We start from the raw sequence: 12,483 nt of genomic DNA, 5'->3' as shown, positions 1-12,483 counted from the left end.
CACACAGATGGACTTACTGTGATTATCAGGAACCTGAGCAACAACTGAAAGCAATGTAAGTCTGAAGTTTTAATTTTTAATATATATTCTCCAAGTGGAAAAAATATGAATAATTTTCTAACTGAAGAACTAAAAACTAAAATTAAAGGTACAATTAAAAGCTATCTGGCTTTCATTCACTTTTTTTCAAGAAAGTGACACTTCTGTGCTGTCACCAAACATGGTAGTTTTAGCCCACAAAGTATTTGAAAGTCAGTGACTGAAAATAGGACTTCAGAATGGAGCTAACTATAGCATTGCAACTGCAATGCTAAATGTTAAAAGGTTTCATTCAGGCACAGGATACACTAGTCAATGTCGTATTCACATTTGGCAACCTTCCTTTTTAAAAGTTCCTGTTAAGTTTGAAAACAAGCTAGTTTGAATTCTTTTTAAAGTTAAAACAAACTGCTGTTGCTCCAACCTGCATAGACATTTCAGTGTGAATAACGCAGACTTTCACAAGCATGTCCCAAACCACATTAGTTCTTATTGTTTAAACTGGCTCTTAAGCAGCTGTTAAAACATGCTGTAAGATATCAAAGCCTCTTTAATTAACTTCCTGCTTTACTAATACTTCAAAGTATTTCTGAAAGATTTTAAACAGGATTTTTGTAGTAAATTTGAAAAAAATAGTTGCAGAGTTGTTTATCCAAAACTTTTAATATAGTTATATGTATTTAGAATCCTTAAATTAGCATTTTTATTTAAAAACAAGGTAAATAGTATTTTCCTAATGAATTTCTTGGCTCTTTGGCACTGTCTATATTAGAAAAGTGCACCAGTAAAAACTAGGATTAAAGAACGATCTATTTAAACTGGTGCAAACCATAATGTAGACAAACTTAAGCCACCTTAAATCCTGGCTTACATTGATTTAGTTCATGTCTAAGTTATCAGCAACCAGTTTGAGTGAGTCTACGTTTAGAAAGAAGGCACCAGTTCAACGGGATCAATGTTTTTTAAATTGATTGAGTTAAAGTGGTGGAGTTTGCTAGAAAAAACGACCTTATTGGGTATGACTACACTGCAAAGAAGAACCCTCATCACCAAGTATCAGAGCCCAGAGCAATTGACTCAGGGCTGTGGGATTAAAAATAGCAGCATAGAACAGGCTGGAGCCTGGGCTCTGAAACCTGACTTAAGGAAACGGTCTCAGAGTCCAAGACCTGCACTGCTACTTTTAGCCCAAGTCAATTGCCCCAGGCTCTGGGACTCAACACTGTGGATTTTTTTTTCCAGTGTAGACATACCTTTTGACAGCATACAAGCCTTCACTATTCAGTTGTGGGTAAGAGAGACCAAACAGCAAGGCCATTGCCTTGTAGGAGGCAATTTTTATTCCCACTTTTTGATTAAAAAAAGAAATAAAATTAGTGGAATGATCCTGGTGGCCTTTCTGCAGCCAGCCAGAGTCTGAGTCTTGACTCCAAATTTTGATCTTTATCTGCTCATGCTGCTAGGGCTATGAATATTGCAATGCTGGACACTCATGGTGTAATCTGCTCCTATCAAACCCAATGGGAGTTTTCCCATTGACTTCAACAGAGCCAGAATTTCACCCTCAGCTTCTAGGATTTAGAAGGTGTAATCCTAATTCCACTGAAGTCAACGGAAGCTTTGACATTGACTTAAGTGGAGCTAGGATTTGACCTACAGAGCCTCATAACTGTGATTATGAACAGCTGTAATAGCTCTGAGGAGCAGCACTGAAGGGATATGAATGTCCCACACTCCCAACCCAGTCCCTGTCTATTTCATTGTTGACTGGGACGGTGGTCTCCTGATGGGAGACAGGGAAGAATTAAAGTGAGTTTAGGCACAGGAGGGAGGAGCAGATAAGTGTTCCCAACACTTCACTGTCTAGTGAAATTATCAACTTGGAGCCGTTTTAAGGACCAGAAATCCACCACCACCAGCAGCCCCCAAAAAATCATTAGCTTAAGGGAAGGGTAGTTGTTCCAGTTTTCCTAACCATAGTTTTAACTCTTCCTTCTTGGTGTCCAATTTAATGTCAAGACAATCTCTTTACAGGTAAATATTACAGACCAGTCTCCAAGACTACATGTCAAGGTCTAGCAATGTGTCTCCAAGGAAGATATACATTTAGTAGAATATCTGAGCAAAACTGTAGTGAAAGGTCACTGAGTTAATTGTACCCTTAGCTGTTGTCCTAATTTTCCATGTTGCAGCAAAAGGCAGATATGGTATTTATTTAAGCAGTGTATATTATACACTGTCTCCTAAAAACAAATCATTTCCATGGTGAAGTTGTTTTGGCCCTTATTCTGGGAGTTCGTTAAAAAATGAGTTTAGTCGGACACAACTGAAGATTACCACATTGCACTACAAACACCAAGAGCCAGATTCCAGGCTGAAAACTGGGTAGTTAACAGATACTTTGCCAGCTTGAAATCACTCCCACAGCTTGTCTTTTTGTTGGTTCGTTACTTCTTTGCTCACTAGGGGCTTCCTTGTTTTCCTGAATGATGCTCTCTTTTGATCTATAGCACATTTTTTGGGTCGTGAGACATATACTGATGCATTTATTCATTTGTTTTAACTTTTTCTGGTCAAAAAGGAATTTTCCCACACCCCCAAATCTGCTGCCACTATAAACTTTCATGCCAGTGTCCCCTTGATCATCCCACTTGATTAATGCATTTATTTTCTCAGCCTTAACTCTGAAGTAGAACTTTAATAACTCATGTATGTTTGAACCGGTTACATTTGTTAGGCCTTTCTCAATCCCCCAAATACACTATTAAAGTCCACACACACGAACTCTTGCCACACTCATTTTTTTCCAAAAAACGGTAAGGCCAAAAATAGAACATTTTCCATTCTGAGAAACAAGCAACATCCATGGGAATTCAAGCAATGATGTTGGCCTGTCCAGAAAATTTCTGACAAACACTCCTACAAAAGCCTACAAAATCATGTTCGCTCTCGTGTCATTGCAGTGGTGAATGTCCCTATTTTAATTTGCAGCCAAACAAAATTATAAGAGAGACTAATCGCTGCGTGGAATTGATAGGAACAATATTACGTGCCACTCCCATGTCCTTCTCGACACTGGGGAAAGTGCTATTTGCTCACCAGAGGGATAACGGTAAAGACATTTCCTCTAAAAATCAGAGGCTGCGAACAGTGTAGATCACAAGCCTTGTATTCTGCTGTCACTGTATGTAATAATGAGCACTGATATCTTCTATGGCTATATAAAAATGCAGGCCTCACTGAGCATCCTGCCACCAACCAGGGAAATTCTTCACATTGCAATATATAGTATTGTGGTGATAATGGATTCTCAGATGAGACAGAGGAAAGGTTCCTTTTGTGCACGGTGGGGTTTTGTGTGTGTGTGTGTGTGTGTGTGTGTGTGTTTTTGTTCTTGTTTTGTTTTAAGTTACCTAAACAATTTTAGATATCCCCATAATTGCTAGAGTACTTAATAATGTAGTCTGCAGTAATTTGCCAGGTTAAGCAGAATCAATATGACTGGTGTAAGCCAGTTAAGAAATACCCACTAAGGGCAGCAGCTCAATTAAAATCAGCTTAAAACAGATTTTAGTTAAATCTGTGCAAGTTGTGTGCATAGAAAATTTTACTCCTTTTCTGACATACCAAAAAGTTATTTTGAAGTCTGATTTACATTTTCAAAGGTGACAGACACCAAGAAGTTTAAGTACCACTGACTTTCAGTGATATTTAGACTATTAATTGCATAAATTACTCTAGAAAATGAGACTTCGGTGCTTTTGAAAATTTTAATGAAGGCCTCAAATTACTAAACACACAAGTGAATGCAATCCATGAAAGAAATGGACTATATGTAACAGATTCTAATCTTTGGACAAGCCAAGCTGGTGGCAAATATTCAACTTCCTCATATCACGCTCTCAGCAGCACAGACAACATAGAAGTATGTGCTGATTTTTACAAAGATTTGTATTTGGAGCAAGGGACTCAGAGGGACTGAGGAAGGGGGAAAAAAATTTTAAACAAAAGTTAATGAAAAAGAATTATGGAGAACATGGCTGTGCAAACCTTCTAGCTTAAAAAAACTCAAGGGGCTAAAGTAGTTCGCAGACAAACACTAACAGCTGGTAGATAGAAAAATGAATTTTATAGGGAAGGAAACATTGGATATGGGTGTAGCTCTTATTTAAGTATCATGCCAGCACTGGCCCACTATTTTCTTGCTCAGGAGTTATTCAAAGTTTGCTTGCCAGCTGCACAGACACATGGACAAAGCTGCTCTCCATAGTAAATAAACATGGCATATTCAAGAACTCACCCAGGTGTCCAGCCATTAGACCCTCTAGAGAACAAAATGAAAGCTAATGCAGGGCAAAGAGGTCAGAAGAACTAGCACACCATATTTACATCATTTAAGCCCCAAAGGGAGCAAAGTCAAGCAGCTGCTTAACTTTGAATACATGCGTAAGTCCCATTGTGTCCACTGACTTCAATCCATGGCAGCTGCCTCCTGGATTCCAGGCTCGTGTTAACTCCAGTAGCTAGGGCCCCAGAAGTGCTTTTACCCGCACTATCCACCAGCAGCAAGTTTGGGCAATAGCAATCTAAGTTTACACTCTCCCGCCCTTCCCCTTTTTATATTTCAATACTATTCCTTCCCCAAAATGTTATTCTTCCTTTTTATCCTAATCAGCCAGGCCACCAGGATGGTCTTGAGGAAGGTGAAAATATCCAGCAGACTTCCTGCCAATCTTGCCTGGAGAGAAAGATCCCTTCTCCTTACCCCATAAAAGGTGATCTTGGCCAAATTCTACACAAAGCCTGGAAACAGCACTAGTGACGACAATAATCTAAAGAGCCGTGGGGGTGAGGCATCGAATATGGAAGCTGCAAGCTCAGGAGGGCATTGAGCAGGGCAGTACAGGCAGAAGAAGCCAACCTTCCACCAACATCCAACGAGTGGCCAAAGGAAACTGAGGTGCATCATGTCTGACCCATCCCAAGCCCCCATAAGCCCACAAGGTGAAAGGCACAGAATGTTAGCAGAGGACTCCACCTTCCTTCCCCACAAAGACAGATCCCCAAAGGAAGGCCATCCTCCTGCCAGTCTGATCATTTTCCCTGCACAGCTTGGGGGAAAGGCTTTTCAATTACACTTAGGAAGCAGAGAAACTGAGGTACCTTTGCATTTACTTTTAAACGGTCTGCAGGCCCCATTATAAAGATAGGCAAAACAAATATCAAGCACAGAAAATCTGTGAATAAAAACATTATAGAATTCCAGCACAGATCTGTTGGTTCTTGCATACTCGCTCTCCACCTGCTCTTGCGGTGAACATCTGGAAACACTGGCAAAAGTACTTGGCCGCCGGATGAAATTCCAGGTTCAGTACAGGCCCTTTAGACTTGGTCTCTTGCATGAGTTGTTTCCCCCAGAGATTGCATGGCTGTGTTCTCTTACAAGTGTCAGATTTAGCCAAACATCTATACAATCTGGTGCATCTCCTTTCCATTTATATTATGAACTTCCATATTATAAGTAACTACTGCATAAAAATTTGACAATGTAGCCCAAGATAAAGAACATGTGTCGTATTAATAAAACAATACTAAACCAAATGTATTAGGTGGGAATCTGGGAACTCACTGAGAATGGGGCAATAGTGAGAAAGCAAGGACTGAAAATGTATATAGCATAAATTTCGGCTTTGTAACAGGAATATAGCTGAAAAAAAGATTCATGTAGGGGGAAAATCAACATTAAAGTAACAAAACATCAGGGATGTACACCGTGCAGATTGGCTACAGCTCCCAGTCACTGTGGAGTCAATGTCTCTTGATAACTTATTTTTAGTTTTATTTATAAGGGGCTTTTTGCAGTGCCTCCCTCTGCTTCTGCATTTAAATTTAAGACAGCTTACTCTTGAACATCAAAAAGAGTCCTTTGAGACATTCAGAGTGTTTACATTTTACATTATAGGGCCAATGTGCAACCACTATATTCATGGCACTGCACTACGAAGTGAGAAGTTGAGGCCTGCACTACTTTACCGCAGCACACAACCATGGAAGTTTTAGAATAGACTTTGCTGTAATTATGCTATGTTGAAAAAGTGTCAGTGAACTTCAGACTGCCACTTCCCCCAGTATGACATTATGGATGGGTTGGTCCAATGTTAGCATACATAAGGTTGCAATTGCTTTAAAAGATTTGCTGGAGCTAAACCACAGGTAATGAACCTGATCGAGGACTCTCAATGAAATTTTATGGCCATGCAGGTCAGACTAGATGATTGCAATGTTCTCTTCTGGACTTAAAAATGTAAGGAGCTATTTGGCAATATAAACATGGAAAAAAAGAAGATTACAATTAAAAAAAAGAAAAAAGCTTTTTGCAATGCTTGAGTAAACTTGTCTATTTCTGCGCTCATAAGAAAAGTTAATATGCTGCATTTATACACAACTTTTCATCACAAAGAAGCCCAAAAGATTTTACAATTTAAGCTGTAGTATAAGCAGGGATCATTTCATCTAGTGGTGAAATGCAGCAGTCAGTGGGTATATAAAAAACAGTTACCTACCTTTTGTAACTGTTCTTTGGATGCATTGGTCATGTCCATTCCAAGTAGGCGGGCATGTACCATGTGCACAGTTGTTCGAAGGTTTTCCTCCCAGTGGTATTCATCGGGTCGGTGCAGATGACCCCTGGAGTGGCGCCCTCATGGCATTGTAAATAGGACCCTGCTGACCCACCGCCTCCTCAGTTCCTTCTTGCCACTCAGCTCCAACAAGAGGGGTAGGCAGGTGGGTCTTGGAATGGACATGAGCAACACATCTCGAAGAACATCGAGGCAGGGGTTTACCACAAGGTTTTTGTTGTGGTCTGAATCATCTTGATCAGAAGCAAGGCTACCCTTCAGGGTCCTTCAGGCGTCAGGATATCCACCATTGGATATCTGCTTGCAACCCCAAGTTCTGGGCCACTCATCTCAGGAGCTCTTGGTGAGCTTTATTGTCCATAGGGGTGTGGGTAGCTGTTGATCCTGCAACCATTTCATCTGGGGAGGAAGAGTACAAGGCCCTTGGTATGATGTCAGCCTCCTGAATGTCCTCGTCAGGTGGCCCCTGGTCTGCTTCAGGCACTCTCTGGAGCCAGGGTCTTCCTTCGTACCATGCCTCACACTGGCCCCTGGTGGCAACTCTGTCCATCTGTGATCCCTGACCTCAGTGCTGCATTGAGGAGCTCTGTTCTCCGGGTGCAGGTCATCTGGGTCTCCGAGACGACTGAGTAGGAGCCTTTAAGCTGCGACCCTTTGGCCTGATGGTATGCCCATGGGGTCCAGAAGCACCATTGCTTGGGCATCTGCCACTGCATAGGCCATGACCCCTGCCCCTCCTCCTCTGCAGGGTGGCGCCTTCCTGACCTGCGCCTATTTCGCTTGGAGGAGTATGATTCTGCCTCAGAGTCCGATGACCGAGATTCCGCTCATGGAGACCACGGGGGAGCTGTAGAACGGTGCTGAGACACAGGTGATCAGTGATCGGGAGACTGGTGCCGATGTGCAGGGCGAAGCTGAACGGTGCCGGTGCACGACTGAACAGCACCCAGGCGAAGAAGATTGGCGCTGAGGTGCAGGTGACCAGTGCCACATCATTGTTGGCTTGCCTCTAGACGGTACCACAATGGGCGGTGCCAGAGGTATTAGTTCAGGCACCTTTTCTACTGACTGGGGGACTGTTGGGCCATCACAGCAATCAAGTCCTTTGACACCTCCATATCCGGTGCGAAAGGAAGGTCCAGCTCTTCCACCTCACTTTCCTTTGCCGGAGAGTCCATGTGTGCAGGACTCACAGGTGTCCTCTGCAGGGCTGACATGGACAGCCCTGAAGGTTCCTGCACCTCTGCGACTTGGGATGCGAGATGATAGCATCCTTTCCTGAAGTTCACACCATAGGCAAGCGGCTTATATCAGCCCTCTGCTTCTTTCAGGGCACTGGTGAATGGGAATGGTGCCGCGCTAGTCTTTGGGCTGGCGAGTGGTGCCAAGATTCCCTTGGAGCAGAGCTCTTCAGTGCCAGGACTCAAATGGACGCTGGAGCATTGGCACCGACGTGCCAGATCTGGAGGTTGTGGCTCCGTGAGGATCTGCTTGAGATGAGCACTTTTTTTTTTCTGCTCCTGGGGTGGAAACTCTTGAAGATCCTGCAGTGATCAGTTTGGTGCAACTCCCTTAAGTACTTCAAAAAGGAGTCGTGCGGCTCGCCTTTGGGCATAGGCTTGCAGCAGGATCTGCAGGGCTTAAAGCCTTGGGACTGAAGGCATGCCCCGGCACGGGGAGTACAACTAATGGGGAAGAACCCACTTTTATTAGGTTTTTTGTTTGTTTGGTTGGGTTTTTTTTTAGTAAAAGTTAACTAACTATTACAGTAACCGCTAGTCAATACAGGGAGAATGCTTGCAGATGCAAGGCAAAGAAGCTCCAACGACCATCACGAGCGGTAAGAAGGAACTGAGGAGGCGGCGGATCGGCAGGGCCCTATATACAATGCCATGAGGGCGCCACTCCAGGGGGTACTTGCACCAACCTGATGTGTACCACTGAGGGAAAAACCTTCTGACAATTGTGCATGTGGTGCATGCACACCTCCTTGGAATCGACATGAGCAAGTCCTCGAAGAAGAACAGTGTATAGCAACAGAAGAGGATCCAAACATACTTTAAGCAGTTGAAACTACAAGGGGATTTAGGTCATCTGAAAGTTGTAATTTGGCTATATTGCCAAGTTTAATTCTCCCTATACTTGCAAAAACATTGTGAAACCTTTCAATTACCTCCAGCAATTACCTGTTTTTGAAACATGGCCTTGTTCTTTAGAAGGGGGCACTCTCACGCCATACTTGGGGCTTAGACTGAGTAGACTGAGTGATTCAAACCTAACTGAAAGCATCACTGATGTGTGATTAAGAGTGATTTATTGACGTGCTCCCTCCAAATGCAGCTTTAGCAGAACTGCTTAGCTTGCCAGAATAGATGGCATCGCAGCTTGAAGGTGGTGTGGCAAGACAAGCTTCTGAACCTTCGACTGACCCACTAGTTAGTGTAAGTGTAATACAGGTATATACGCAACACAAGAAGTGACAAAAATGACATTGATAACTGCTCTGAAATAACTCCTTCAGCACAAATGCATTAGTTACATAAAGAGTCTGAAATAAGGCAAGTATCTAAACTAAATGAGAGAAATACAAGTTAAGAATAAGGGTCACCAACACCACATATATATTAATACAAAGTACATATCTAAAAGCAAGTTCTTACGTAAACTGCATAATAGGCTGGTGAATGCTAGTAACAAGAAAAATTAAGATACGCAGGGGTAGAAAATGATTATGTTCTCGCATTTTTAAATTCAGTACTATAAGTGCAAATTTCAAACGCATCTCATTAATAAAATGCCAAAGATTCTGCTGGATGACAAGCAGACAATTTCTCAATCTATAGAATGGCGGAGATGCAGACACTCACTCACATGCTTAGGTTCTGCCATAACAGCCCCATGTGGACAGACATCTGTTAAACTATGTCTGTTCTGCCATGATGAGGGTAACCATAGAATTTTATCTGTAGAGAAGGTCTTCATAGCTCTTACCATAAACAAAAGTTTTACTGAGACTACGGAAACTTCCGCATCCTCCCCCCTCAATCTTAGTGTGCAAATCATACCCAGCCCCTATTTTCGTAGCAGGGGAAAACACAACTTTAGGAGCCAGCCTGGACTTTTTCTCTCTCCTATCCCACCTCCCCCCCCCGCCCCCCACCCAGTGTCTTCCAGGACTGGAAGACATTTCCATGCAGAAGAGACCCTTATATCATCAGGTGGCACTGTAGATCCATGTCATTCCTCATCTAGCACCTTCCACACTTAGGCTCCCCTCTCTCCTGTATCCCTTCATTACACCATCTTCAGTTTATTTCACATCAATCCATAAATAGTAAATTGACTATTGCCTGCTTGAACTCTAATATAATTCCCTGTAAACAATATTTACTTGATCTTTTCACCCCTATTGACAAACTTTGGATCAAACTGAAACTTTTCCACCTGTTTGGTCCTATCAAGGGACATTTCTTTGATTAGATGTTGTCCTATCTGCTCTCTATACATTTGTATCTGAAGTGCTTACCCTCACCCGTTCCCCCCAAAAGAGAGAGAAACTTTTAGCCATTTGTATTTTAAAGATCTAGATTAAGACCATAATCAAACAATGGGGGATGAAGGAAAAGAAAGAAGAGGAAGGCAAATACACTCTAAGACTCAGCATTTTTCAAACCACAGACATGCCAACTTCCTGCAATTTACTGATTTTTTTCCTGACTGCTATCAGAGGGTCAGATGAATCAGGACAATCCTAGTGCAACGCGTTTAAAAGAAGATGCAGAGTTTTGCTTCTGCAAACACATTTGACCATCTTCTCCAGCTGCAAATAGGATACCAGGAAAAAGTATGTTTTAGTACAAAAGATGAGCTGAAAACTTTTAGAAGACTAGACCTGCGAAGAATACCCAGACAATGATGGTGCAAGCAGAGCAGTATCAAGTCTTAGTTTTGTGCGGATCAATTCAATATACCAGGATGATGATTTTCTGTCAATGCAGTCTTCCATAATGGATTACAAAAAGCCCCTCCTGTTGAAAGCAAACAGCATTTGAGGTCATTCGCCAGTATCAGTTGTAGAAAGCTTCCCCCCCACCCCCATTGCTTCTTTCCACAAGTGCTGAGACAGACTGGACTTGCATTCAGCCAAGATCTGAAGTAGTCTGTTCCTTCCAAATAAAATCTCCATCTATCTTGGACAAGCCATCTGTCCAAAGGATCAGCTACAGTGACGATCCCTGCAAATTCTCTCACTTTGGTATTGCACTTGTGGATAATTTGCTAATATTTTCCATTATAAAATAGGTCCTTCCCCTTTAGAGCTTGTACAAGAATCTGTGATAAGAAGTTGGTGTGCTCTCAGCTCATTCACAGAAATGGAACATGTGTTTTGGTTTACCTGGTTTTCGTATTTTAAGCTTTCATTCAACACTTCTAAAGAATATTTGGTGATAGCTGCTTCCTTTTCAACCTCATCTGTAGCTACCCCCATCTCATTTTCCCCACACACCACTTTTGTTTCCATTCCACCATCCCCTCTCCTCAGCCAAAAGAAGTTAATTTTGCCAGGAGTGCTTCAAATTTTTCTACAAAGAGGTCACAAGTAGTTTATTAAATTTGTTATGGATAAGTATTTCCATCACTATGTTATATCTCATCCAGAAGGGCTTTTAAGTCCTCTACATAATAATAATTTGCATGGAGAAGACATGGGAGAAGACAGATGGTAGCTTGGAAGCTTCGCTGTGGCCAAGGGTGCATGATTTAAAGCAATCATTGCAGTTTGATTATATATATGCAAACAAAACGTAAACAGGCACACATCCCCAACACAATGTGCTGTTGGGCAACTCAAGAGCCACATGGCCATCCATTAGGTTCTGCCCTCACCTTCTCCCCCATGGGTCACTTTTACTAGCAAGTGTCACAGATTGGGAAATTGTTGAAAGTTGCAGATATAAGGGGGAGTCATGAAGAACTACATTCATAAATGTGTGTTGTGCAAGATAAAAAGTACAAATGTATTAGTTGATTTCCAACTATCTCCCCCTCTGCAATTGCGTAACACCTGACGAGCATGTTTAAGTGTTATGGGAAGCAGATCAAATTATTAGGCTACCTAACCAGTGTTTTAGTAACAAACACAAAAGTGAAACACTGGAATTCCCATCTCAAGTGCTTTCCTATATAACCAACCTGCTTAGATCATTTTTATACAGTTCAATTTATAATATACAAAATCAAATGATTTGGGCAGGTTATCACTAAAATCTGAGTCAAACTAATCTTCGTTTGTAATTTTCAAATGGTAGCAAGTAGTTTATATTTTTCAACAGTAATATTTGTATAAAATAGTTAAATCAGTTCATTACAATATATTGGTTTTCTAAAAACATCAGAAAATAGGTAATTTTAAAAAGTTGATAAATTATATTTATTCTGGAAGCCGCCGAGACTGAAAATTAATAACTCCATTTCATAAATGTAATCCTTTATTAGGAAAACTAGCTCAAACTTCTGAGGTATTTCTTCTAACAGCCCTGTTAAAGAAATCAAAGCTTCTAGAAATATTACAAATATGAACTAGATCTCCACAAGCATTTAGCTCCCAAGGTGCAAATGTAAATATGCAAAGTTAACAAAAGCATTGCTGCAGCTTATTTATAGTTTATATATCCTGTATTATTTTCAAACACTTAAGTTCTATTGAGCATTGGAAAACACAATTTATTGAATAACTTAATATAGGGAGTAACAAGTTCGGCACTACCCCCATGATTTTGCTTCAGACATCACTATTTGAAGT

The sequence above is a fragment of the Emydura macquarii genome, unplaced genomic scaffold, assembly GCF_026122565.2.
Source record: "Emydura macquarii macquarii isolate MOO-44397 ecotype Brisbane River unplaced genomic scaffold, CSIRO-AGI_Emac_v2 contig_1390, whole genome shotgun sequence".
Lineage (NCBI taxonomy): Eukaryota > Metazoa > Chordata > Testudines > Chelidae > Emydura > Emydura macquarii.
The sequence above is the reverse complement of the archived record's forward strand: the minus strand, read 5'-3'. Positions refer to the sequence as shown.